General features: G+C 38.5%; 1 protein-coding gene across 4 annotated transcripts in view; it reads right to left on the minus strand.

The window, feature by feature from the left end:
* XPR1 (xenotropic and polytropic retrovirus receptor 1) overlaps positions 1–20,105 on the minus strand; it is a 106,379-nt gene that overhangs the window by 85,460 nt on the left and 814 nt on the right. The window lies entirely within an intron of this gene.

Consider the following 20,105-nt stretch of genomic DNA (forward strand, 5'->3'; position numbering starts at 1 on the left):
AGGCTAATATGCAAATCAACCAAACAGCGGAATGACCGGTCACTATGACTCACATTGACCACCAGGGGGCAGACGCTCAACGCAGGAGCTGTCCCCCTGGCCAGAGCAGCGGCAGTGGTGGGAGCCTCTCCTGCCTCCACAGCAGCACTAAGGATATCCAACTGCCAGAGGGGGAGGGCCTAAGCCAGGGGTGGGCAACCCTTGGCACGCATGCCAAAGATGGCACGCCAGTAACTTTTGCTGGCACACGAAACACTCTCTTATAATCTTCCATTTACAAATGTTTTCTTAATATCAACTTTTTTATTTTTCAGATAAATTCAGTGTAGGTGCATCTTAGATCAGCCGTGGGCAAACTACGGCCCACAGGCTGGATCCGGCCCGTTTGAAATGAATAAAACTATTGAAAAAAAAGACCGTACCCTTTTACGTAATGATGTTTACTTTTAATTTATATTAGTTCACACAAACAGTCCATCCATGCTTTTGTTCCGGCCCTCCGGTCCAGTTTAAAAACCCATGTGGATAAGGAGAAACTAAGATGGCGGCATAGATAAACACCGGGAAATTGCCGCCTCCCACAACAATTGAAAAATACCGTAAAGGACAGAGCAGACATCATCCAGAACAACAGGAAGCCTGGCTGAGTATAAATTCTACAACTAGAAGGAAAGAAAAGCACGCTGAGAGCCAGAGGAGCTGCAGAGGTGAAGTGCAGAGGTACAAGTGCAGAGGTACGGCGGCTCGCGGGTGCGCGGGAAGGGGGTGGCACCTGAGGACGCGGCTGTTTTTTGAATCACAAGCTCCCGTCTGCTCTGAACTCCGGTTCGGGAAGTCTCTGGGGACCCAGGACTCATACGGGGAGAAGCTGGACTGTCGGGCAGCGGGCGAACTTGAGTGCGGCTTTCCCTCAGAGGTGCTTGCAGCCGTTACCGGGACACTGAGGCGCGCGACTCCGGGCGGAGACTCGGCCATAGCTGCTTTCTCCGCCCTTTGACTCCCTGAGACCCCGCCCCACCCAGGCTGCCGCAGAGGCTTTTGCATGTGAATGTACCTAACTGCAGCCGAGCCAGGCAGACCCGGAACTTCCAAGAGAAGGCCCAAGGCCCTGCAGCGGCTTGCATTGCTTCACAGCTGAGCCTCTTCGTGGCTCCTGCTGTATGGCCTCAGGCAGAGGCTGAATTAGCACCTCCTTAGATCCAGGAGCCACTGTACCCAGTGGTCAGAGGGGGACCATCCAGATTGCAACTCCTCAGATCCATAAGGGACACACTCAGGGAGCAGACTCAGTGAGCACCAAAGCCCCACTGAAGCAAGTCTTGCCCCAGAAGGGTGTCTTCAGCACAGAAGTTCTCCCACTTCAGACACAGCTGATTCTCACAGCCAACTGGCCTGGAGGTCAATTCCTCCCAGTGATCCTACAAGAACCAAGGCACCAAGAGTGTCCACCTCAGGTAACTGGGGAGGCTGAGCCACTGGGCCCTACAGGACACCTGGACCGCAGGGCCACTCTATCAACACAGGGAAGCAGCCAAAATGCGGAGACAAAGAAACAGGTCACAAATGGCAGAAATGGAGGAAAGCAAATGACTGGATATAGAGTTCAAGGCCACGTTTGTAAGGTTTTTCAAGAATTTTATGGAAACTGCCGATAAATTTAATGAATCCCTCAATAAGTATAGTGAGACCATGGAGGACATGAAAAAGGACCAACTAGAAATTAAGCATACACTGACTGAAATAAAGAATAATTTACAGAGATCCAGCAGCAGACAAGAGGATCCCAAGAATCAAGTCAAAGATTTGAAATACAAAGAAACAAAAAATACCCAACCGAAAAAGAAAAAAGAAAAGAGATTCCAAAAATATGAAGATAGTGTAAGGAACCTCTGGGACAACTTCAAGCATACCAACATCAGAATTATAGGGGTACCAGAAGGAGAGAGAGGGCAAGATATTGAAAACCTTTTTGAAGAAATAATGACAGAAAACTTCCCCTACCTGGTGAAAGAAATGGACTTACAAGTCCAGGAAGCGCAGAGAACCCCAAACAAAAGGAATCCAAAGAGGACCACATAATTAAAATGCCAAGAGCAAAAGACAAAGAGAGAATCTTAAAAGCAGCAAGAGAAAGACAGTCAGTTACCTACAAGGGAGTACCCATACGACTGTCAGCTGATTTCTCAACAGAAACCATGCAGGCCAGAAGAGACTGGCAAGAAATATTCAAAGTGATGAATAGCAAGAACCTGCAACCAAGATTACTTTATCCAGCAAAGCTATCATTCAGAATAGAAGGTCAGATAAAGAGCTTCACGGATAAGAAAAAGCTAAAGGAGTTCATCACCACCAAACCAGCATTATATGAAATGCTGAAAGGTATTCTTTAAGAAGAGGAAGAAGAAAAAGGAACTCTTACCATTTGCCACAGCATGGATGGAACTGGAGAGCGGATAAATACCACAGGATCTCACTCATTTGTGGAATATAATGAACAACATAAACTGATGAACAAGGACTGATCCAGAGACGGAGAGGCATTGATTGGACTGTCGGGCCTTGGAGGGAAGGTAGGGGAGGGTAGGGGTAAGGGGGAAAGATCAACCAAAGGACTTATATGCAAGCATATAGGCCTAACCAATGGACACGGACAACGGGGGGGTGAGGGCATGAGCAGGGGGGGCGGGGTAGAGGGTAACGTGGGGACAAGGACACATATGTAATATCTTAATCAATAAAAAATATATTAAAAAAAAAAAAAAGAACCCATTGTGGCCCTCGAGTCAAAAAGTTTGCCCACCCCTGTGACTTAGATAAATAAATAATTTTACATAACAAGTTATCTTAAAGACCATAGACATGGATTGACGGATTGACGAGAGAGGGGAAGAGCAATTTCTATGCCTCTGCCTTAACTCTCCCTGCCTTCCTAGATACGACCAGTGTTTTGGTTTCATCCACATACGCTTGTGAATCTTTGTTCTCAGTGATGAATTTTGTTAAGTCTTGTAATAGGAGTAGCCTGACGGATGAAAGTAGTAGCTCATGCATATCTCTGAAGGTCACGAAATATAAACCTGATGTAAAATCTCTGTCATCAGTGATGCAGCAGCAAAAGTCCCACTGATAATATGAAACGGAGTCATAAAGTTTTCTGTTGGACTATCAGTGTACATATGTACATTAAAAAATAAATGTATTTTTCATCATCATATGCTGTGTTTTTGTCGCTCGAATGAATTTTATTATTTCTTCAAGGTTCTTCACATACGTACACCTTAAGAGATATCAAGTAGGCGTAACATGTTCTCAAAAAATTAGGGTTGGCATGCAGAAGAATTTTGAGTCAGAGATTTTGCTGGTTTTGGCACACACTCACAAAAAGGTTGCCCACCCCTGGCCTAAGCCGTCAGTCGGGCAGCCCCAAGTGTTCTCAACTGCAAGAGGACACAGGCCGGGTGAGGGACCTCCCCCCTCCCCAAGTGCAAAAATTTTGTGCACTGGGCCTCTAGTGAAAAAATAAAAGTAGATGAAATATGGGAAAAGAAAGATACCATGAAGCAAAACAGAAAAATTAGGCAAATAACTAAACAAGAACAAAGGGAAATTAATATCTCCAAGATTTTGAGCCCAGGTAAAAAGAAAGTTGATTATTGATCATATTAACTGAGTTGGAAAAAATCAAAGAAAAAAATGTGGGCAAAGAAAAGATAAACTCTTGGGTTGACAAACCACTTTAGGTATCCACAGGACAACTGAGATGATCAACAAACAAATGAAAAAAGAGATCAAAAGTTTGAAAGATAGGTCATAGCTAGTGGCTAAGAGTTGACAATCATCTATATAAAGGTGATTTGAAATTGCCTAGGGTCTGGATAAATGAAATTTCTCAGAAAGTGAGGAGTGGGCTATCGACAGAATCTTTTGGAATATACAGCAGCAATAAGGAAAAAATCAGATGTATATGGTGCCCAAAAACTAAAGTATTTTAAGAAGAAAGAGAGATTTAAAATTATCAAAAGCTGTTTAGAGAAGAGATATCTGTATCCCCTTGTTCATTGTAGCATTATTAACAACTAGAGGCCCGATGCACGAATTCATGCACAGGTGGGTTCCCTCAGCCTGGCCGGCAATGGGGGCCGATCAGAGCCAGCCGGCTAGGGAAGAGACCATGGGAGACTGGCCAGCCGCAGGAGGTTGGCTGTGGGAGCTCACTGAACACCTGGCCAGCCAGGGGGAGGGACCTTGGGAGGTTGGCCGGCCATGGGAGGTTGGCTGTGAGAGCGCAACTGACCACCAGGGGGAAGCTCCTGCATTGAGCATCTGCCCCCTGGTGGTCAGTGAGTGTCATAGCCACCAGTCAACCGGTCGTTCAGTCGACTGGTCATAAGGGTCGCTTAGGCTTTTATATATATAGATAGCCATAACGTGGAAATAACCTAAGTGTCTATGAACAAATGAATGGATAAAGGAGATATGGTATGTATGTATGTATATACACACACAGAGGAATATTCAGCTATGAGAAAGAAGGAAACGCTGCCATTTGTAACTGGATAAATCTTGAGGGCATTATGTTAAATGAAGACAAATACTATATGTTATCATTTACATGTAGAATCTAAAAAATCTGAACTCAGAAAGTAGAGAAACTTGGTTAACCAAGGGCTGGAATAAGGGGAGGGGAGGAGGTAAAGGAATGGGGAGATATTGGTCAAAGTGTACAAACTTCCAGTATAAGATTAACAAGTTCTGAGTATCTAAAGTATAACATGATGATTATCATTAATAATACTGTATTATATACTTGAAAGTTGAAAAGAGTGTATCTTAAATGTTCTCATCACAAAAAAGAAATGATAATTATGTAATGGGCTGGAGGTGTTAGCTAATGCTATGGTGATGATCATTTTGCAATATATAAATACATCAATTAACACATTGTACACCTTAAATTTATAAAATGTTATATGTTAATTATATCTTAATAGAGCTGTGCAAATAATTTAAAGATAAATGAGAATATCTGAGTTAAAAAAAAACAAGAAAAGGTTCATTATACTAATAGTAGTTCTGTTTCTTTTAAAAATATATAGATTTGTATTGATTTCAGAGAGGAAGAGAGAGGGAGAGACAGAAACATCAATTATGAGAATCATTTATTGGCCACCTCTTGCGTGCCCCCTACTGGGGATTGAGCCGATAAGCCAAACCATGACCTCCTGGTTCATAGGTCAACCACTGAGCTACACCGGCCAGGCAATAATTATTCTGTTTCTTGAGCTGGATGGTGACCATAGATGCCTCGTCTACATATGTATCTACCTATCTATTTAATTGCAATGCTGCAACTAAATTATAGAGAAAAATAGCTAAATTAGAATGCCTAGACTCTGACTTTCTACTTTAGAGCCTCTAATGTAAACTATCCATATTAAGATTAATAAAGAAAAGCAAGCTAAAAGTTAAAGAAAATTTTTTTTTAAAGCTGTTTATAAGTCAAGGAGGAAGAGACTAAGAGGAGATAATTAGAACTGAGGATCAGGAGCTCACTGGTGACCTTCACAAAATGGTTTCAGTAGAGTGATGGGACAGAAGCTAGATTAGACTGAATTGAATACACATGAGAGCTAAGGATATGATGGCAATAAATACTGATCAATAATAAAAGTAGGTAACATTTATTGACTGCCTACTATCAGATGTTGTTTTGAGTATTTTAAACATTTTATGTTAACAGAGGCTCACAACTCTTAAATGTAAATATGATTCTTGTTTTACCACTGAGGATCTAAACTAAGAAAAGTTATTAAAGCATCTTCCCAAGTCTTGCTCATTCTATAATCTGTGCTTCTTTGAGAAAAGGATATGTACCCCACTATACGGAGTGAAATCTTCTTTTCTGAGACTTACTTCTGATTTTGGCCTCTGAATTTCCTTTTATTTTCAAAACTTTTCTAAACCATTAGATATTTACATCAGGTATAGTAACTAGCCTCTGAGAGGGCCCCAGTGATTCTTGCCTCCCAGGAAGTAATGCTCTTGTGCAATCTCCTCCCATACTAAATAGGGCTGACATGTATAACCTATAGAACAGCGGTCCTCAAACTACGGCCCGTGGGCCACATACAAATACAAATACTGTATTTGTTGCCATTTTGTTTTTTTACTTCAAAATAAGATATGTGCAGTGTGCATAGGAATTTGTTCATAGTTTTTTTTTAAAACTATAGTCCGGCCCGCCAATGGTCTGAGGGACAGTGAACTGGCCCCCTGTTTAAAAAGTTTGAGGTCCCCTGCTATAGAATATTGCATAAATGACCAAGTACTACTACCAAGGCTACACCATAAAAGAGATTGCGGTTTTCATCTTGCTCTACTAGGTGTACCTGTTAATAATGCGGATTTTTTTTAAAGCTGAAGTTACACATATGTTGATATATATGCGATTTGACATGTATGCTATTTTGTTGTATTGACAGCAAGCTTCAAAACTTCATATGTCAAATTTTCTGAAGGTGTTAACATCATAGATATTTTTACACTTAAAAATGTCGAATTTTGTGCCAAAAAAAAGAGCATTTGAAGGAAATTTTAATTCATTACTTTATTTTGAAAAAAAAGTGCTGCTGAAAAGTATCATATACTTCAGGAAGCTAATGGTGAACATGCTCCATCTCAAGATGCTTGTGAACACTGGTTTAAACACTTTAAAAGTGGTGATTTCGATGTGAAAGACAAAGAACGTCCAGGTCAACGAAAAAAGTTTGAAGACCAACAATTACAGGCATTATTGGATGAAGACGCGTGTCAAACTCAAAAACAACTTGCAGAAAGATTAAATGTTGCTCAGCAAACAATTTCCAATTGTTTACAAGCAGTGAGAAAGATTTTAAAGGAAGGAAAATGGGTGCCACATCAACTGAACAAAAGACAAATGGAAAACCGAAAAGTCATCAGTAAAATGTTGCTTCAACGGCACGATAGAAAGTCTTTTTTGCATGGAATTGTGACTGGCGATGAAAAGTGATTTTGAGAATCCTAAACACACAAAATCATGGGTTAATGCAGGTCAACCATCAACATCGACTGCAAGGCCAAACTGCTTCAGAAAGAAGACAATGTTCTGTGTTTGGTGGGATCAGGAAGGTGTGGTGTATTATGAGCGTCTAAAACCAGGTGAAACTGAATACTGATTGCTACCGACAACAAATAATCAATTTGAACCACACTTTGATCATGAAATGACAGGAATGGGCCAGAAGACATGGCAAAGTAATTTTGCTTCATGATAATGCACTATCACACACTTCAAAACCAGTTAAAGACACATTAAAAGATCTTGCCTGGGAAGTATTAACCCACCACCATATTCTCCAGAACTTGGTCCTTCAGATTACCACTTGTTCCAATCGATGGCACACACACTTTCTGAGCAGCACTTCAAAACGTACGAAGAAGTGGAAAATTGGGTCTCTGAATGGTTTGCCTCAAAACTAGAGGCCCGAAGCATGAAATTGGTGCACAGGGGGGTGTATGTCCCTCAGGCCAGCCTGCGCACTCTCCAATCTGGGATCCCTCTCACAATCCGGGACTGCTGGCTCCCAACTGCTCGCCTGCCTCCCAGCCTGATCACCCCCTATCCACTCCCCTACCAGCCTGACCGTCGCCTAACTGCTCCCCTGCCAGCCCAGTAACCCCCAACTGCCCTCCCCTGCAGGCCTGGTCACCCCTAACTGTTCTCCCCTGCCAGCCTGGTCGCCCCCAAGTGCCCTACCCTGCAGGCCTGGTTGCCCCTAACTTTCCTCCCCTGCCGGCCTGGTCGCTCCTAACTGCCCTCCTCTGTCGTCCAGGTCACCCCTAACGGCCCTCCCCTGCAGGCCCGATCCCCCTCAACTGCCCTCCCCTGCAGGCCATCTTTGGCCACCATGGGGGTGGCCATCTTGTGTGTTGGAGTGATGGTCAATTTGCATATTACCTCTTTATTTGATAGGATATCTAACCCTCACAATATTCTTGAAAGGTAAATACCTACATTTTACATACACACAAAAAAACTAAAGTTCAGAGAAATAAAAAAACTTTTTAAAGGTATCAGCCAATAAGTGAAATAAATGCAATTAAAGCAAAAATTTATGTAAAAGTAAAGCTACTTTCTCAACTAGCTTCAAATCTGAATAGATCTCATATCCTGAAGGAACCCTTCCCTTTATTCTATTCATTCCTAAAGGTTCTATCCTATTTTCATGTTAATAGAGAAATTTCTCAAATGAAAAGTACACGCGTTTCCTTGATTACTTTAACCTCTTAAAATCCAGAATAAAGTTAGCACAAGACAATTAATGTTAAAAATTCACCAATGGGCTCCTTTTGTCATATCCAAAGTCCTATCCTTAATCATCATTCTCATTGACCTGTTTACAATGTCAATTCTGATAATCCATTTACCCTTAAGACCCCTGACTCTTGTAGCAATATATTTTCCAAGATTTCCTCTATTATGTCTCTATTTTTCTGCCTTAATACTACTTTCCCTTAGTAAATTGTTTCTTTAATTTCTATCTCAATTAAAACTATCTTATCTTTTGATACAGTTTTTTAAATTCCAGCTACTTATTTATACTTATAGACATTTCACACATGAAATCAGCATATTTAAGAACTAATTTCAAGAGTTTACCATCCCCCAAAGTAGCTACTTTACCAGTTTCCCTAGATTTAAAGCATATTGAATTCTTCCCCCTTCACCCCCTATACCTATACTAGTAAGTGTTATACTTACTGTCCTAAGTGCTTTCCAATAATTAATTCATTTCATTTTACATGATCCTCAGAAGTAGGCATTACTATTATCATCCCGTTTAAATTGTGGCACAGAAAGGCTAAATGACTTGCCCAAGCTCACAGAGTTATCACAATTTCAATTCTAATTTCTCAATCAAGAACTGAATTTTTTTAAAGTCCATGATACTAAGCAAAAAATAAAATAAAAAAATCCTATAGAAAACATTTTGCAACGCTTTCTTTTTAGCAAATATCTAATAACATATTTTGAAATACTCATATTTCAAAAGCTTACTCTACTCAAAAAGAAATACTTATAAAAAAATGTATAAACCCGCCTGACTGGTGCAGCTCAGTGGTTGAGCAACAACCCATGAACTAGTTCAATTCCTAGTTAGGGCACATGCCTGGGTTGCGGGCTCCATACTCAGTAGGGGCCGTGCAGGAGGCCAATCGATGATTTTCTCTCTCCATTCCTCTCCCCTCCTCTCTCTCTCAAATCAACAAAAACTTTTTAAAAATATACAAACTCTGTCATTAGAAGTGGTGACTCAAGTTGATTACCAACAGTTTTATTACCTATCAAATATATTTGAAAAACGAGAAAGACTATCTCAGTTTCATTATCACTGATCACATTTGAGTTTGTTAAATAAAACTAAAAATGGTTAAATCCACATTCACTAAATAAGCAAACTAAAAAAAATAGGAAACTTCTCTAAATTGATACCAAAGCAATTCATTTCCAGAGTTCTAGCCACACTTTGTAGGGGACAGACATGAACTTTAATTTTCTTCATATACTGTCTTCAATCATGCTCTTCTGAAGCTCTATTTCTCATCTTTTAATGACATCTCAGGCAGATCTCATGGCCTTTCAGTCATTTTCTGTTGTTTAAAAAAAAAAAAAGTTGCTAAATATGCCAGACACCGACAGATTCTGGATGCTGACAGTTATCTACTACTCTGCCTAACACATAGTAGGCTCTCAATAAATACTATATATTATTACTATTATACTTCATCAAATGTAATATGCCACTAATAGTAATATACTCCATAACTGTATGTGCCTCTAAGCATGAAAGTCTCCAATTAACCTATGAGACAGCATTGATTATAAGATGTATATTGATGTCAGATGTTAAAATGTGGGAAAAGTATATATTAAAATTAATTAAATAAGGAATTTATTCAAGGTTTCATTATTTTTGGCTAAACTATTTGGCTTTTCTGTCTTTGGTGTTTTCTCTCCAATGAACCCTTTAAGATCTAAATTACACATCTCACTTTGCACTGATCCATGCCCTCAATCTCTTCTTTAAAATCCGTGATGGTTCACACCCAGGAAACATTTAAACTGCTAAGCAAGGTATCTGAGGCCTTCACCCTTTGATCCCTTCCAGTCCACCTTTCCAACCTCACCCTATCAGCTCTCCAACATCTACTAAACCAGGTATCATTAATATGCTTGGACACTTCCACCTATCTATGCCTTTATACAGTATTACCTTTCCTACCTGGATTGCCCCCAGTGCCCTTTCCCTCTTCACCACGTGATCAAACCCTATTCCACCTCTAGTAGCCAGGTCAAATACCATCTCTGTGATACTTCCAAGACAAATACTTTTGATTTCCAGGGCAAGATAAATTTGCCATCCCTCCAGAACATAATACTATGATTAGGAGACCACACAAGTTATGAGATCCTCTTAGAGCAGGGTTTTACTTATCTTTACATCTCTGGTCCTTGCATGATCCTGACAATGTCACACCATGTGAAGGCTCTGAAATAAGACACACCTGTGTCTGAATTTTGGATTGTTGTTTTTTCACTCACTAGCTCTGTGACCTTGGGTAACCTACTCAATCTAAGACTCAATGTCTTCTTAAAACAGAAATTACAAAACCTACCTTAGAGGTAAGGATTAAATGTAAAATGCCTGGCACACCAGAAACACTCAATTAACATTAGCTGCTGTTATTATCATCATAATTGTTTAACTAGAGGCCTGATGCATGAAATTCGTACAAGAGTAGGCCTTCCTTCCCCTAGCTGCCAGCACCAGCTTCCCTCTGGCACCCAGGACCTGGGCTTCCCTCACAGCCTCAACTTCGTCTGGAAGGTCATCCGGAAGGACGTCTGGTCTAATTAGCATATTACACTATTATTATTATAGATTACTTTTATTAAAAAAAAAAAGGAAGGCGCCCTAACTGGTGTGGTTCAGTTGGTTGGAGTGGTGTCCCATGCACTGAAAGGTGGCAGGTTCGATTCCCAGTCTGGTACATGCCTAGGTTTCGGGTTTGATCCCCAATCGGGGCACTTACAGGAGGCAACCAATTGATGTTCCTCTCTTACATGGTTATTTCTTTCCCTCACTCTTCCTCTCTCTAAAATCAATAAGAAGCATATCCTCAGTGAGCGGAAAAAACTAAAAAGATTTAAAAAGTAAAGTGGCACTCAAGAATACTTAATGGATTGGTTTAATACATATTCTGATCTTCTCTAGTCATACTGTATATGCCCCAACTTTGGCTTCATAATGTGTCATAAGAAATGGGAGTGTATTCTTCATGTATAGGTAACACACATAACCTGTGTTAACATTCAAACATAGATTATGTTACAGGGAAATGGCTAAATGATTCTTCAACTTTCCTAAGTCTTGCTTTCTACCTAACCCCTCAAGTTTGACCATAATTCTTTAGTCCTGTCTCCTTGCATAAGATAGGTTCCTACCCAGACAGAGCAATGGCTAATTTTCTGTAGTCGAGTGAACAATAATATTGTTTGAGTTTCATAATTTACTCGAGTCTTTTAATTGATACACACAAGAACTATTTTAGGTGGTTAATGTGATCTAAAGGATTAGATTCAGATTAAATATATTAACGTAGAGTATTTGAGCAATCATTAACAAGAACATTTAAATTCATATTAATTCTTACAAAGAAAATTCATTCTTAAAATTTAAAAGCAAAGAAATATTTGTATGGCAGTGATAAGATTCAGCAAAGTTCAGCAATGAGCAGGAGGTCAATACTCTTTATGCAGCTTCTGCTATCAGCTAGTTCTGAGACCGAACACATTGATTCATCTATAAAATAGAGGTGCTGAAAAGTTCATTTTCAACTCTAAAATCAATTCTAGTATTAAAAATTAAATTATATTAGCAAATTGAGAAGAGCTAAAATTAGACAGCCATTAAAAACTCAAATAACTCACTTAAGCTATTTAACATACTTAAGAATACACATGTGCATTTCACCCCAATTTAAAAAAATACACAGATATAGTAGAGAACCGAAATGAATAGAAGTTACAAGTAACCAGAGTGACCTAATTTTTCAAAATACCTAATTTTTCCTATCTGGTTTTCTTACTATATATAAAAAGGTTAAGGACAATTTATTAACATAAATATTACAGATAACAGAAATAATAGCTAAAATCAACAAAGTCATTTTCCAAGAAAACCTGAACTGGTCAAACCCAGAGGGACAAGTTTTGAGGCTCGGTTTCCCTCACAAAGATACTGTTAACCTAATATCAACACTATTTAGCTCTGCAGGAAAAGTTATTTTAAATATATACACACACACACACATACATACACACACTAGAGGCCTGGTGCATGAAATTCATGCACAGGTATGGTCCCTAGGCCTGGCTGACGATAAGGACCGATCTGTGAGACAACCAGCGGGGTGACCAGGGAGCCCCTGCTGGCCCCCAGCCTTGGCTGAGGCCTGTCAGCTGGGCGCAGCTCCTGCATTGAGTGTCTACTCCCTGGTGGTTAATGTGCGTGATAGTGACTGGTCATTCCACCGGTCATTCCACTGTTCAGTCAATTTGCATATTAGGCTTTTAACACACACACACACACACACACACACACACACACACACACACACACACGGTTCTTACTATGTGCCAGGCATTGTTTTAGGCACTTTTCTTTTTTAAACTCATTTAATTCTCGCAAAACTCCTATAAAGCTAATATTATTACCCCCATATTACAGCTGAGGAAACTGAAGCACAGAGAAGTTAATAAATTTTAGAGCTGGAATATGAACCTAGGCAGTCTGGCTTCAGAGTCTGCTCTCTGTATGCATTATTAACATACTACCATATGATGTGAAAAAAAATAATAAAATGAATCAGGGTGATTGTGTTAACTCAGCCACAAACCAAGTCATGTGACCTTGAATCATTTAACCTCTCTGGACTTCACTTCCCAATCTATAAAGAGAAAAGGGTTTTTTAAATATATATTTTATTGATTTTTACAGAGAGGAAGGGAGAGGGATAGAGAGTCAGAAACATCGATGAGAGAGAAACATCGACCAGCTGCCTCCTGCACAACCCGCCCTGGGGATGTGCCCGCAACCATGGAACATGCCTTTAACCGGAATCGGACCTGGGATGTTTCAGTCCGCAGGCCGACGCTCTATCCACTGAGCCAAACCGGTTACGGCGAGAAAAGGTTTTTAAAGTACTTACCATAGTGCCCAATACAGTAAGCACTCAAAAGATAAGTTATTATTGTCACTGCTACCACCAGTCTATTATTTACAATTCCCATATAAAAGCTAGAGCTCCAAAATATGACAGATTTGATTTCAAATTCTGGCTCCACTAAGCCTCGGTTTTCTCATCAGTAAAATGGAGATAATAAATCATCTATCTTGCAAAACTGTTGTAACCCTGGTTCCTAACTGCTGAATAAATGTTAACTCCTTTCTTCTTAATGACAAACTAACAACATTTCCACTAATTCATTTCAAAGAAGAGAGAATGAAGTCCCAGGGAGCCAACTGTCCTTTGCAGTGGGGGATATGAAGGGAAAGAGATACCAAAGAATTCTCACCCATTCCTCACACATGGGGTTCCCTTATCCTCTTATGTGCTTCTTAACACTAGAGCTTTTTCTCAGGCCATTTCCTTACTTTCTGATAGGAGTCTTACCTGGTATACTCTAAGGCAGCAACAAACAGAAAATTTTCAGGAAACCCAAAAGGTCAAAACTATTTTCATAATAATACTACAACTTCATTCATTTTTCTTCATTCATTTTTTTTTTTCACTTTCATTCTTCCAAGAGTATACAGTGGAGTTTTCCAGAGGCTACATGAAGTGTGATGTCATGTCTCTGATGACTAATAAGTGTGCTTGTATACTTTTATATTTTTAAGATTTCTCAGTTTTAATTTCTAATACAGCATGTATCAATAGACACTGGAATCCTCAATAATTTTTAAGAATTTCAATTTGGTCCCGAGACCAAAAAGTTTAAAAACACTGCTCTAAGGCAGGGGTCCTCAAACTTTTTAAACGGGGGGCCAGTTCACTGTCCCTCAGACCATTGGAGGGCCAGACTATAGTTTTAAAAAAAAACTATGAACATATTCCTATGCACACTGCACATATCTTATTTTGAAGTTAAAAAACTAAACGGGAACAAATACAATATTTGTATTTGCATGTGGCCCGCGGGCCGTAGTTTGAGGACCCCTGCTCTAAGGTATAGAAAAAGCCCTCAAAGCACATGGTTTATTCTGTGAATTACAACTTTACCAATTTAGCCCAAATAAGTAACTCACACAATCATCTAAAAACTCCCTACATTCCTGTCTGATTACATTTCAGTCCTTTAATCTTAAAAAAAAAATCACTTGCTCACTTATTTATGAATTGTCAGTGACAGAACTGGGTCTAAGGACTTATATCTCCTTATTCCTGGTGTATAGTCTGTCTAAATACTGCAGGTCAACCTCAATAAAAAAGAAATGACTAGGTTCTCAATCAACATATTGTCCCTCTTGTTACAGAGATAACAAAATTGTAAGTTATGCTAACAGCAGGTAAATTATACTTTCCTCTGACTTCTAATAAACAAACAACTTTTAAAGAATTTTCTGATTAGTTCCTATAAATACCATATACCTGCTGGTGATGGGAAGAAATAGGTAATTATTTCCTCCTATAAACAAATTAGATTTAAAGGTGTATAACATAAAGAGTTTGAAAAACTAAGGTGAAAGTCTTCCATATCATTTACACAAGTGATCCAAATTTATAACTATGTCCCAGGACCTCGATCTGCAATCTTCCCTTTCAACACAATCTTTAATTTTGAAAATAGTATGTTTACTGAAATATAAAAGGAAAAACACACACACAGAAACAAAAAATACTGTTTTTTTTTCTATTTTTAAGATAATGAAACAGCTAAAATTTAATAACAAATCATCCTATACCAAAGTAAAACCCCTCTAAATATTGGTTGAGTGAATTAATAATTTTTAAGTTACTTATGTTCATGAGCTCTGTCTACTTGGCTTATTTTTAGCATTTACTAGGTAAGGGGAAGACCTGAAAAGGCAAGAACCTTAGTGAATTCTGACACTCTCTCAATCTTAAAAAGCCAATTCAATACCAAGCAACCCATAACCCAGGTTTGGTTAAGCTGTGCAACTTGAGCAGTCTTCCAAGCATTTTTTATGTCAAATCCATCTCCTATGAATATATATATAGTAAGAGCCTAAGGACCGTTACGGCGGAACGACCAAACGACCGGTCACTATGATGTGCACTGACCAGAAGCTGGGCTCACGCCTAGCGAGTGCAGTGACGGTAGTGGGAGCCTCTCCCTCCTCTGCTGCAGGTGGGCGGTAAGGAGAGAGGGGTCCCAGACTGCGAGAGGGCCCAGGCCGGGCTGAGGGCCTCCCACCCCCACCCCAGTGCACAAATTTCATGCATCGGGCCTCTAGTTTACTTATAAATTATATCCTTCTAAAACTGTATACATTATAAAACACAGAATTTTTTATTTCTTGATTTCACAGAGAGAGGAAGGAAGAGAAAGAGATAAAAACACAGATTTGTTGTTCCACTTATTTATGCATTCATTGGTTGATTCTTCTATGTGCCCTAAAAGGGGATGGAACCCATAACCTTGGCATACTGGGACAATGCCCTAACCAACTAAGCTACCCGGCCAGGGTCAAAACATACAATTTTTAAAATAGAAGTTATTAAAAGATGAGACAATGATAAAATAATTCTTACCTTTCATTTGAGAATACTACAAAAATATTTTTAATCTAAGTAAGTATCAATAATAACACTTTTAGAGAACATAACTGAAAACCTTCATTATTTATTAACATCTTAATTTAATAATTTTGTAATATAGCATTCTAGTTCAAACTTCAGGATTCAGTTGATTGTGAAACTTGATTATGACTATCCACTGAAAATTCCCTAAGAATACCTACTAAACAAGGTCACATCAATCCATTTTTAGTAAAATGTTATTTCTTCCTTCTCTTATGCATAAAAATAAATATAGCTACTACTATCTAATACTACCTTCTCTTACTCCATGGAAATTAGGAGTACTCTCCTTTGGGGTCTATGATGCAAATATACTTGAAACCCCTAACCAGCACAACTTAATCAGTCTCTCAAATGCTTTCCGGATTAGGGCTAGATTTGAAGCTAGAACTAATTTTCCATGGTCACCGCAGGTCACCGCAGATTTTAGGTTCTTATGATCTGGGCCTTCACCCAAAAGCTGTTCCAAAACCAAACTGCAGGGTTGGATGGACAAGTATAATCTTCCCAGGATACTTACCCTAACACATTTCATTATAGGAAGATAATAATGAACAGTAATACCTTCCTGTCTTATACAACATTCATTCACTCATTTAAGAAACATTTGTAAATGCTAGGCATCTTACTGACACAATCATGTACAAGTGTTATCTTAAATATGCTATAGTGTACTTTCATTTACAGAAGCACTGAAAGAAAAAGTGTGATTTGTGCCCCATCGGGTGGCCAAATTGGAAATTTCAAACACAAGGCAAGTTAACCCTAACTAATGAACACAATACCTTTGGGAAATTGAAGCCTACAACACAAGTGTTCTCATGGGAGAGTTCTATAAATGAAAAGCACAATTGTGTTATGGCAATGTTTCCTTACATTTGAAAATAAGGGATGTGCAGTTATGCAGAATCTCTCCTTTCCCAAATCCTGCAATAAAATATTAATCCATGACTATCACTGCTTATTTAATTAAACAAAAGAGTTTCTTTGAGTCAGCTTTCCATTCACAGATTAAAATATAAAAATTTTTGAAAGAACACTATTAATTTAAAAGGATGTTATTAATAATATTCCTTTAAATTATTTCCTCTTCATATATCAAACAATTAAACCATAAAAACATACAGAAATTTAGAGCCAGATGGGTCCTTAGAAAATACAGGGCTGTGACTTAGAAACCATCAAATCTAGTTGGCTCTAGTTACAAATGAAGAACCTAAAGCCCAGAAAGAGAAAGTGAATTAATCAGGGTCACAGAGCTAGGCTAGGGTGAACTGACTCCTAATGCTTAAACATCTGTGCTCAAGAGACTAGCTATCTATATCTGATCCTGGACAAGTGACTTAACGTCTCTAGACCTTAGTTTCCTTGCCTGAAAAAACAAGGAGATAGATAATCTCTAAATTTCCTTTAAAGTCTAAAATCATAAAATTTAGGAGCCTCATTATTTTAGTATCTTACAAAACTAAAGTATACACTGACAAAAACCCTTTCTGGTTCCTGAGAAACCAAACCACAGGAGCCTAAGGAAGAAAATTCAAGTCAGCAGCCTAAGGCACCAAATATATTTGCTTCTTTTGTTAATATTCTGTAAAATATTAACATAGTCAGACTAGTCTATTTGGTTGAAAGTGGTCTAAGTTAATTTTGATTAATCTATTACAGAACTCTATACAATCACTGATCCTAAATTTTTAAAAAAATTTCTTACAAAAATTTATTAATGTTCTATTATACATGCCAAGATGTACATTCAAATAGATTACTGGAAACAGGAATAGTCTATGCTCTTTTTTTTTTTTTTATTCCTTGTAAAAACTATTCAGAAGTGGGTAGAATAGATGTTCTTCATACGGTTCTCCATATTGCTCTATTCTTTTGTGCTTTAGTATTCTCTCTATGAAGACCTAATCTAGGAACTCTACAATTTACTTTTAAATTAGAAACTCCAATAATTTTCAGGATATTGATGGGTCACTATCAAATAATTTTAACAATCCAAGGAAGAAAAACAAAAGTTAAATCAAAAACCTATAACCACAACGAACCTTAAAAAGCACTGGGCCTATAGTCTTACTTTATGGAGGAGGAAGGAGTCCTGGAAAGGCAAAAAGACTGTCCCCAAGGTCTTATGGCTAACATATACAAGAACTAGCACTATTGTGTGACCAAGTATATCCAATAATACACATAATTACAGATATAAAACAAAATTGTCAGCTTCTATGTAATGCTCTGCTTAAAATAAAATTTAATATAGCAAAATGACATAAAAACCAAAGATAAAGCATAGTGGTTCACAGCACTAGAAACCACCCTAGGCTAGAAATTAGGGGTAATATACCAAAATTTCACTACCAGTGCTTGAATAACAAATGCAAGTGTCTGTTCTGCTAAGAGTGTTCCAAGAGCATCACCTTCATACATGAGAAACTACATTTTATTGCATTACAAGAAGGTTCTTTTCTCTAGCAAAAACTAACATCTTTTATGATGTTCTTCCCCCTACCCTCCTAAGTTTTAAAGCTGCCAAAATTTCTGAATGCAAAACACTCTTATGTATTTCTCTTTATTTTTAAAGGACCAGCACCAGCTCTTGAGAAACAATATACCACACATAAATCCTAGCCCTATTTTTTTAAATGCCTTTAATTGCTCCAATGCACAAAGAAAAGTGTCCCTTATTTAATTTTGCCTACCAAACAATGAGCTTATGCAGGGCAGGAGTCACATAGTAGGGACTCTCTGCAAAATAAAATTTCCATTATCCACAGTAAATGAATTTTTCCCAAAATGATTTATAATTGACCTGGGAAAGATAATACAATCACAAATGTGCTCAGGAATTTTGTCCCTCTTGTAACCAACCTTGAGTAACCATTTAAGACTAGTACCCGAGTGGAGTAAGTGAATGAAGAGTCCCAGAATTACTGTGGTTACTCCAGCCACAAAGCTGACATTACAAATCAGGAGGTAATTGCATTTTCAAACTAAATCGTACGCTTCCACTTCCATCCCCAGATATTCCAAATTAATACAGTTCTATGAAACAGTTAAGTGTTGTAATGCTTAAAATGAATCATAGCAAACAGCCACTATTACTTCTGCCCAAATCAAGCATGCCATACTATACAGCAAGTGCAAGAGGTTGCCTCAGCATGCTATGTCCTATGCCTCTATGAAGAACTGGCAGTGGTGCTGAAAATTACTACTACTGGAAAGACGAAAGACCAATACCCTCCTTTCAATAAAAACCATCGTCTGGACTCTAGCCAAGGTTTAAAACTGCCTGAACGTTATTAGGAACAATAAATCAAAAACTCTCCAGGCAGAAAAGCTATCCCCTTATTTCATTCTCACAAATGCAGCCACAAAACACTATAAGAAAATTAAGTGACAAGAAAAGCATTACTAATTTTAGGCCTCTCGTTTCTGGCAATAATAAAATGCTGTATGTTACAAGGTGGATTTATTTTACAGTCTTTCAAGGTTCTGTTTAACCGACCTACAGCCCTTTCCCCGTCTTCTTCAATTATTACAACTGCTATATGATTAAACTCACACTATTGCTGAAACACCCTATCACTGAACTTAAATAGAAATGAAACACAGTACCAACATATTTTATTTCACAAAATCTAGCTGGCGTATTTGTGTTCCTATTGATTTTATACTCTTTGTTCTTGCACATAACATAGATGTGAATTCCTGGAGTCTTTCTCTATCCAGGAGCTGAACTGAGAATAACCTATTGCAATGCTTAAAGCCCTTCAGGTTATCTCACCTTCTGAATATATACATGGGCTCATTATCTTCACTTTCCCCCTGTATTAATGTAAGGTTCCTTACCACTATCGATTAAGTACCCTACAGGTTATCACAGAAATTAGGAGGGAAGGGGGGGGGGGGGGGCCATGATTTCTGTAATAGGCAGGTATGGCTTAACAAAAAAAAAAAAAAGTACATTGTTTACAATACAGTACTTTTCTCCATAGTTAAAATTTTAGGGGCAAAAAAAAAAAAAAACCCTGAAAATTTTAATAATTCTCTTCTTTCCTCCTTCCTCTTGCCCCTTCACTCCTTTCCAAAACAACAGAAGAGTCAAAACCTAAGACGTGATTACTTTGCATACTCCATGCAATCAGCCAAACGAGTCTTCCCATGCAAACGGAGTAGTTGATGACAATACAGTCGGT

The sequence above is a fragment of the Myotis myotis genome, unplaced genomic scaffold, assembly GCF_014108235.1.
Source record: "Myotis myotis isolate mMyoMyo1 unplaced genomic scaffold, mMyoMyo1.p scaffold_m19_p_18, whole genome shotgun sequence".
NCBI lineage: Eukaryota > Metazoa > Chordata > Mammalia > Chiroptera > Vespertilionidae > Myotis > Myotis myotis.